Source organism: Olea europaea, unplaced genomic scaffold (genome assembly GCF_002742605.1).
Source record: "Olea europaea var. sylvestris unplaced genomic scaffold, O_europaea_v1 scaffold1564, whole genome shotgun sequence".
In the NCBI taxonomy this organism is placed as follows: domain Eukaryota; kingdom Viridiplantae; phylum Streptophyta; class Magnoliopsida; order Lamiales; family Oleaceae; genus Olea; species Olea europaea.
In genome coordinates this window covers 96361-105607 of record NW_019233246.1, presented here as the reverse complement: position 1 = coordinate 105607, position 9247 = coordinate 96361, and the positions used below count along the sequence as shown (strand labels likewise).

The following is a 9247-nucleotide window of genomic DNA, read 5'->3' as shown; positions in this document are numbered from 1 at the left end:
GTGCAGCCTGGGATAACATGTTATGTGCCGAACCAAGAGAAATACCCTTCTTTAAAAAAATTTCCTTGGCAACTTTATCCTCCACATAAGCTAAGGCAGCTAAACGCTGTCTCTCGACCTCTCTCCTCTTGTAACCTTGCATCTTCTTCAGCCTGAAGAAATCTTCTCTTTCTAATTCATCTAGCTCTCCCTTAATGTAACTAATTGTATTCTCCAGCCGAGGCTTCACGACATTCTCCAAGGCGTTAACCCTACGATTTGTGGTCTTAATTGCATCATCGAGCAATTCAATGGATTTCACATAAGCTGCATGGCAAGCCTGTATCTGTTGGCCACCTCTTGCTAATCCAATTAAGTCATTCTTTGTCTCTCCATCAATAAAGTAATCAAATTCTGGAAGTTTTACACCAGCAACATTTTCAGTGTGGGATCGGACTTCAAGAACTGCACTCGAAACATTTTTGTGAACAATGTGCTTGATGTTCTCACCAGCAACATGGTTTTGCTTCCGCAAAGGGAAATGACAAATTTTTCATGATTTCTCCCATTGATTCCTTAGTTGAGCCAATCTTCTTGAGAACCTGTCGGAACTGACTGGTCAAAGCATCACCTTTCTGCTTGGGCAAAGCATGGTCTCTTGTAGCCCCAACAAAGCGGGCTTTCACAACTCCAAGCATTGTAACAGTAGGAACAACATTCAAACGCTGGGTCTGTCCAGACATCTTGTTGAAATTTTTGGCTGAAAAAAAAAAATAATAATAAGGAAAGAAAGAAAGAATCAACGTGTTTGTTTTAATTGTCAAATAAATATACCTTGATCTTTTGCACGCTAAAATTTAGGTTACAAATCCAAATATGCATGAAATGCATTAGCGCTTCTAATCCAAGTTTCTAACAAAAAGCCGAAATTTTATTTTAGAGAAACAAAGAATCTCATGAACCTTGATCAGAATTGTATTTGCCATTAGGAGAATAAAACATGCATAATCAAGTAACAACTAACCAAATCATCCCTAAAAGGAAAGGAAAACAAGCAACTAATAAAACAATAACCTGTTGGGCAATTCAGCCTCCTCCTAATAGAACTAGAATTGACAACAGTAATAGTCCTAATGTAATTTTCCTGCATCAAAATTGCACATTTATCAATGCAAATAACAAAAACTAACTAAAATTCCAAGGACCGTAAATTCTTTCATGACCAATAATATTTTATCTGAATTTCTGAACTAGTGCAAGTGTACCCACAGATCCAACAAAGTATTCAAAACTCCACGATTTAACAGAATTCAGACTAATAAAAACGCCCAAGCAATTAAAAGCATCATATTTAGGGAAAAAAATAAAAAAATAATATCCAAGACCATGAGATCGCGAACCTATAAAGATCAAACACACCAGGAAAAATCATTAATTAACTAGTCTTGAATTACTTAATTACAGCTTTCCATGTTTAGGAAAAGTAATCCCTAAATATGCGTTCGTATCATTAATTGCCACCTGCCACTCCAAATCTGCACAGATAATATATATATATATATATATATATATATATATAAACAAATGGAGAAACACAGACATTCGCAGAGACAGACGTACCGTTGTCCGATTACAGATCAGCCGGAGAATCGCCGGTGGTGGTCTGGATACGACATCGGAGGAAGAGATTTAGATAAGGATCGGGGAAGTTTTTGAATGTTATTGATCTAGCCCCGCTTGGCCTGTGTTGTCTCTTCTCATGATTATTTATTTATTTAGATCTCGTTTGTTACCATTTTTTTCAAAATGTATTTTTCTCTCTTTTTTCAACTACAAATTTTTTATTAAAATAATATTACACATAAATAAAAAAAAAATTCTTATTTTTTAACAACATATTTCCCATTAATTTACTATTCAAAAATATATTTTTACATAAAAAGTCTTCCAAACACCCTCTTGTTAATAAAAGAATTAATTTCAGTAATGGTCACTAAAGTTCAAAAAAATATTTAAATAGGCCATTCAAGTATTTTTGTGAATAATTTAGTCACTAAAGTTATTTAATTAATCTCTTTATTAACGTAATTAACATCATAATTATCGTACTAAGTGTTAAAACTTTACATGAACTAACGAACTGAACTATATCGTCCTTCTAGTCAAGCTCCTATTTTAGGTCTATCGAGACCTTTTTAATCAAAAGTAGAGCATGAAAATAAGCGACGATGAATTTTTGGGTTAGAGTGAAGTTTTTTCTTATAAAAATTGCATAAACATAATAATTGTTAGTGAATGTCAACGTTCAATGGGAACGTGGACATGATCAATGTTTAATAGACTGATGTCGATTTTAGAGTATATTTAGCCCTCCGTTTTGCCTCCATTATTCTCCATTAAATTATAATTCATTTTTCTCTCTTTTCTTATCAACCACACATTCTTCAATAAAATAATATTACCCATAAATCCAAAAACATTTCCTTCTTTTTCTAACACACATTCTTCAAAAATTACTATTCCTCACATTATAATGTGAAATTATAGGGACCAAATTGGTCGTTAATCAAAGTCTTATGTTAATTTCAACCATTCGTATCTACTACTCATTGTTATCTACAAATTTTGCAAGACTTACTAATATTCTTATTTATATACAATTTATAAATTTGCCAAACAGAAGCTTAATTGGACATGACATCAAGACAAGATATTTGGATATAATTTGATGAATATTCTTTAATAACATAAGACATGCCAAACAAGGATAAAGGACTTGGATCAAAATTCGTGTAAAACATATAATTCAAATATAAATGAGATATATATCTGTATTTTTACAAGAACTCGCCAACGAAAGAACATATAATTCAAATATAAATGGCGAAAATTAGCAATTTATTCAGTAAGATATGCTTACGTGGTACTAAGTACAATATGCTATCATGTTTCTGATAGGAACAGATGAAAGAACTTATGAATTTTATAACTCGAAGCAATACAGAAAACAAAAAACTGCACTACACTGATGACCACCCTTTTCTCAGAATATATTTGCTACCCATTTCCCCCCCAACTCATTTATTTATAGCCCTTCCCCGTAACTAACTTTAACAAAATAGCTAACCTCCTTTAACAAATTCTGTAAATTACTAAGGCCTTGCTGTCATATGGTTGATTCCCTCTAGTGCCTTCTTGCGTTTGCTATAAGTGAATTTAACATGGGGTTTATCAAATACTCCCCCCCGCCCAATGCAGTCACCTTGTCTGCAAGGTGTAAGGAGGGAATCTGCTGGTTGATTAAGTCAAATGGCTCCCAAGTTGCTTCCATCGGCAAAAGTCCCTTCCATTGAATTAATACTTCCATGTTCTCAGTTATGCCTTGATTCTGAGGTCTGAATCCCAAAACAAATTCTGGCTCGACAAGCAATTCCCAGTCCTCACCTAGTTGAATGGGCAATGGTGAGGCTATATGAGTGTCTCCCAAGACTTTCCTTAACTGCGAAACATGAAAGACTGGATGGATACGAGTGGTGGCTGGCAATGCAAGGCGGTATGCCAATTTTCCTACCCTTGCCATCACCTGGAAAGGACCATAATATTGAGGCGCCAATTTCTGATTGGAACGTGTCACAAGGGATCTGCGCCTGTAAGGTCTCATTTTCACATAAACCCAATCCCCTGCTGCATATTCAACGTCCCGTCTATTTGTTTAAGCCACTCTTTTCATTTTTTGTTGTGCCTTGTGTAGATGTACCTTTAATTCTTCCAAGATTTTATCACGCTCCAGTAGTTGTTGCTCAAGTGAAGAGATAGTTGTAGCACCCCGTTCAAAACGAATTAATGGCGAAGGGTCGCGTCCATAAATGATATGGAAAGGGGTGAGGTGTGCAGAGACATGGTAGCAAGTATTATAAGAGTATTCTACCCATGATAGGAACTGGTACCACTGCTTCGGTTTAACTGATGCAAAACATCTCAAGTATGTTTCCAGACCCTGTTTACCACCTCAGATTGGCCATCAGATTGTGGATGGTATGCTGAACTGTACTTTAAGGTCGCCCCCTATAATCTGAAAAGTTCCCTCCAAAAGTGACTCAAAAATACCTTATCTCTGTCCGACACTATTAGGGCTGGGCAAATCTCCCGAACCGAACCGACCGAACCGAACCGAACCCGACGGTTCTTGTCAAATTAAATACCCGAACGGGTATTTGAATTGAGAACCGACGGGTACGGTTCGATTCTCGGTTCTAGACCAAGAACCGAAGAACCGAATCTTTCTAATTTTTTTTATATTGAATAAATCAAATTGTTTTAATTTTAATTTTTTCTAAACAAATTAACAAATTAACAATTTCTAAATTCAAATTTTTGGCCCAATAATTTGTTTCATTTCTAATTTTTTTTATTTTTGGCCCAATTACCCATTTTATTGTCTCATTTTTTAGCCCAACAAGATCCAACCCACTAAATAATCCTAAACACCTACACTAAACTGCATAAAGCTGTCTCGACTCTCGCAGCCTCGCTGACATTCCAAAACCTATACAATCGTCGATCGACGCTGTGACCTCCGATCGAAACTATGACCTCCGCCAACCGAAATTTTGACCGTAGCGATCATTTGAATAAGGTAATCTACTAGTCTCTGACATTTCAAAACCATTGAACGTGTCATTAGTTATACTTAAATAATGCTGTTATAAATGTGAAAAATTTTAATTATAGTACAGAACCGAACGGAACCGAACCGATCCGAACCGGACCGAACGGAACCGAACCCGAACGGTTCCATAATTATATTTGGACCCGACGGTTCCATTTACTAAATACCCGAAAATTTTGGTTCGGTTTGGTTCTCTTTAGAACCGAACCGAACCAACTCGCGCCCACCCCTAGACACTATAGAACGAGGCAGCCCATGCAACTTGACCACCTCTCTTGTGAATATTGCAGCAACCACTGAGGCCGAAAAGGGGTGCTTCAAGCCGATGAAATGAGCGTACTTGCTCAAGCGGTCAACCACTACTAGTATAGAATCAAACCCTTCCGATCGAGGCAGCCCTTCTATAAAATCCATCGATACATCTTCCCAAACTTGGTTGGGAAGGGCAGCAGTTGAAGCAACTTGGCCAGCACAAGATTAGAATATTTGTGTTGCTGGCAAATTGCACATTCAGCTACATACGATTGGATATCCTTCCTCATGCCCTTCCAGAAAAATGTTTGAGCCACCCTTTTATAAGTTTTAAGAAAACCCCCATGACCTCCTACCTTGCTGTTATGCCCTTCCTGCAAAGCAATCTGCACAAAAGGAGAGTCCTTTGGGAGCATCAACCTACCATGGTACAGCAGTAGATCACGAATTAGTGAATAACCTGGGGAAACTGCTTTTCCCTTGCCCAATGAGTCAACTATAATGCCCAACTCAGCATCCTCTTCCACTGCTTTCTCAAGTATCCCAAGTTCCAGGGCACTGGGGGCACTTAAAGTCATTACAGTTACCGTTGCATCTACCCTGAAGAGTGCATCAGTTGCTCTATTCTCTCGACCAGCCTTGTACTCAATGTCGAAGTCAAACCCCAACAGTTTGGTCAGCCATTTTTCATATTCTTGATTTACTTCCCGCTGTTCCAGTAAAAATTTCAAGCTGCGTTGGTCAGTACGCACCACGAACCTTTGACCTAACAAACAGTGCCTCCATTTTTGTATTGCCAGGATAATAGCCATGAGTCCCCTCTCATAAATCGACATACCTTGTGTCCATGGTGGAAGAACCTGACTGAAATATGCAATTGGTTTCCTGTCTTGCATTAGAACCGCGCCTATTCCATACCCCGAGGCATCGATTTCTACATTGAATGGCTTCGTAAAATCAAGCAAACCCAAAACTGGCACCTTCATCATGGCATCCTTCAGCTTCATGAAGGTAGCCTCTGCGTCTTCGTTCGACCCAAAATTGTCTTTCTTAAGCTGTTAAGCAGCTGGGTTAAAAGCCAAGCAATGCTCCCATATGATTTGACAAACCAACGGTAGTACCCGATAAGTCCAAGGAATCCTCTCAACTCCTTGAGAGATTTAGGTCGGGCCATTCTTTCATTGCTGCCACTTTCGACTCACCGACCAAGACTCCTCTTGCCGAAATAATATCCCCAGATATTCCAATTCTTGCTGTCCAAACAAAAATTTCTTCTCGTTGGCGTATAATTGGTTGTCTGCTGACACATGTAGTGCAGCCCTCAAATGGTCCCTGTGTTCCTCTGTGCTGCGACTGTAGACTAGCATGTCATCAAAAAACACCAAAACGAACTTTCGAAGATAGCCTCTAAAAATCTCATTCATAAGTGATTGAAAGGTTACCGGCCCGTTTGTTAAATCGAAAGGCATGACAAGAAACTCATAATGTCCTTCATAAGTTCAGAAGGCGATTTTCGGAACATTGGTCGTTCACTTATTTGATGGTACCCGGACTTCAAATCAATTTTTGAAAACATCATGGTGCCATTGAGCTCGTCTAGTAGTTCATCTATCACTGGAATTGGAAACTTGTTGGCGACTGTGACTTTGTTCAAGGCCCGTTAATTAACACAAAATCTCAAACTTCCGTCCTTCTTCTTCACCAACAAAACCGAGCTTGAGAAGGGGCTAATGCTCTATTGAATAAACCCTGCTACAAGCATCTCCCGAACCAATCTCTCTATCTCGTTCTTTTGAAATGGGGATAACAATATGGCCTCACGCCGATCGGGGCCGTTCCTGGCTGAAGGTTAATGGCATGATCATGCCTCCTTGCAGGTGGCATGCAGTTCGGCATCTTAAAGACCGATGCAAACTCATCCAAAACGATTGAAATCATTGTTGGGGGATGCAGGCGTTGACGTTCGGTCTAGACCTCGATGTTCCCCAATTCTAACAACACCCCCTCTCCCTGTGCCTTGAGTGCCTTTATCATTGTTTTCATAAATACAGACCCTCTACTCAAGCTGGTAATGCCCCTCAGTGTGATCACCATCCCTGAAACCGTGAAGGTCATAGTGAGGTCCTGCCAAATAACCTGCATATCGCCGAGCTTACACAGCCATTGCATACCCAAAATGACATCAAAGCTTCCCAATTCCAAGGGCAGGTAATCCTCTTCCACAGTTACATTCTGTAATTGCAATTTCACCATTCAACAGATCCCTTCCCCTTTTATAGTAAAGCTCATCCCCATGACTACTCCATACCCCATAGTACTGGACAGTGGAAGACCCAGATGCCTGACAACTTCCACAGCGATGAAATTATGAGAAGCCCCGCAATTAATGAGAACCATTACTTCCTTCCGCCCAATTACCCCTCTCAATTTCATCGTTTTCGGTGTTGTGAGACCCACCACAGAATTAATGGATAGCTTGACCAAGGACCCAGTCGCCGTTACATCATCGACGTCGCCATCTATGAACTCGTCGGCCTCAACAGGTTGCTCGCTGACTAGTTCGCTAGATTGGCCAATCTCCTTCCCTCCTCTATGGTCTTCCTCTTCATTTTCCCGAATCACCATCACTTGGAGTTCCCTGTTCTTACATTGTTACCCTATAGTGAATCTCTCATCACATTTGTAGCATAAACCCCTTTCCTTCTTACTTTGCAACTCTGCATTTGTGAGTCGCTTAAAAGGAATGATGGGTTTTGGAGAAGGAACCATGCGACTGGGAACGATACTTACAGGCACTGTAGATTTCTGGAATGGTATAGTATTGTGGGCTTCTCTAGGACTTGAGGTAGCTATTGGACTCTTTAATCTTGCTAGGCTAAAGGTAAATGGGACGTGCTGCATCATCTTATTTCTCTCTTCAACCCTTTGGGCCACATCCATTATCTGTTCAAGACCCATTGGATTGAGTAGCTAGACCTCAACCCTGATGTTTGGAGAGAGTCCATTAATGAAATTACATTCCAGTATCTCCTTCGATACATTCTGCAACGGTTAAGCCAACCTTTCAAATTGTCGCCGGTATTCCTAGACTATTGGATTTTATGCGCAATATTAAAGAGATAAAAACGAAAATCAACACAAGAATTTTACGTGGTTCGGCAGTGTGCCTACGTCGACGAGAGCGAAGCGAAGATTTCTTTATTCAGTTATGAAAAATAGGGTTACAACATATTATTTATACTAACCCTAGCCTGGGCCCATATAAGACTTTAAGGTCCGTACAGAAAATACCCATGTACCGTACCGCAGGGGCGTTGCCCCTGCACCCCCAACCCATTCAGCGTCCCTAACAACCAGACAATAAATTAAATCCGCGCAAGACCGATGCCCTCACTCCGCTCCGCATCGATATCGGCCCATTTGATCTAGGACCTGCGTTCCACTCTATATGAGCCACATGCACAACAATCTCCACTTTGACAAATATTCACCCCTTAAGAGAAAAAACATAACCTGGAAAAAAACCACACCATCTAGGACCAATAAGTTGGGACACATCCTCTCTAACAACTAGAGATGTTAATCAAGTTCAAGCAATGCTTGAACCTATCCATTGTGATTGGTTTTGTCATCATGTCTGCTGCATTCTCTGAGGTATGCACTTTCTCTAACAACAGTTCTCCTGAAATAACCAACTCTCTTATCTTATGAAATCTCACATTAATGTGCTTGATTCTTGCATGATAAATCTAATTCTTAGCTAGGAAGATGACGCTCTGACTATCACAGTACAGCTTCATTCCATCTTGCTTGATCCCAATTTCCCTGACAAGCCCTTTCAACCACAATAATTCCTTGGCTGCCTCAGTTGCCGCCATGTACTCTGCTTCAGTTGTAAATAATGCCACAAGCGATTGCATCATTGACCTCCAACATATGGGCCCACCTACGAGTATGAAAACATAACCTGTATGGGACCTTCTGTCATCCAAGTCCCCTACATAATCTACATCTACATATCCTTGAACTGAAATATCACCATGTTGTCTCTCCAACATGATCCCGCACTCCATTGTACCTTTCAAGTACTTGAAAATCCACTTTACAACTCTCCAATGCTCTCTACCAGGATTAGCCATATACTTACTAAACACAAACTGACTGCATGTGCTAAATCCGATCTGGTACCCACCATTGCATACATCAGACATCCAATTGCGCTGGCATAAGGTACCTTTGACATCTCTGCAACATCTTCTTCACTCTTTAGGCACTGATTATTAGACAATCTGAAGTGATTTACAAGTGGTGTGGCAACTGATTTTGCATTTGACATGCTAAACCTCT

General features: G+C 39.8%; 1 pseudogene; it reads right to left on the bottom strand.

Moving 5' to 3' along the window:
* LOC111376829 overlaps positions 1-1512 on the bottom strand; it is an 8953-nt pseudogene extending 7441 nt beyond the window's left edge.
* Between the last annotated feature and the right edge of the window lie 7735 nt (positions 1513-9247).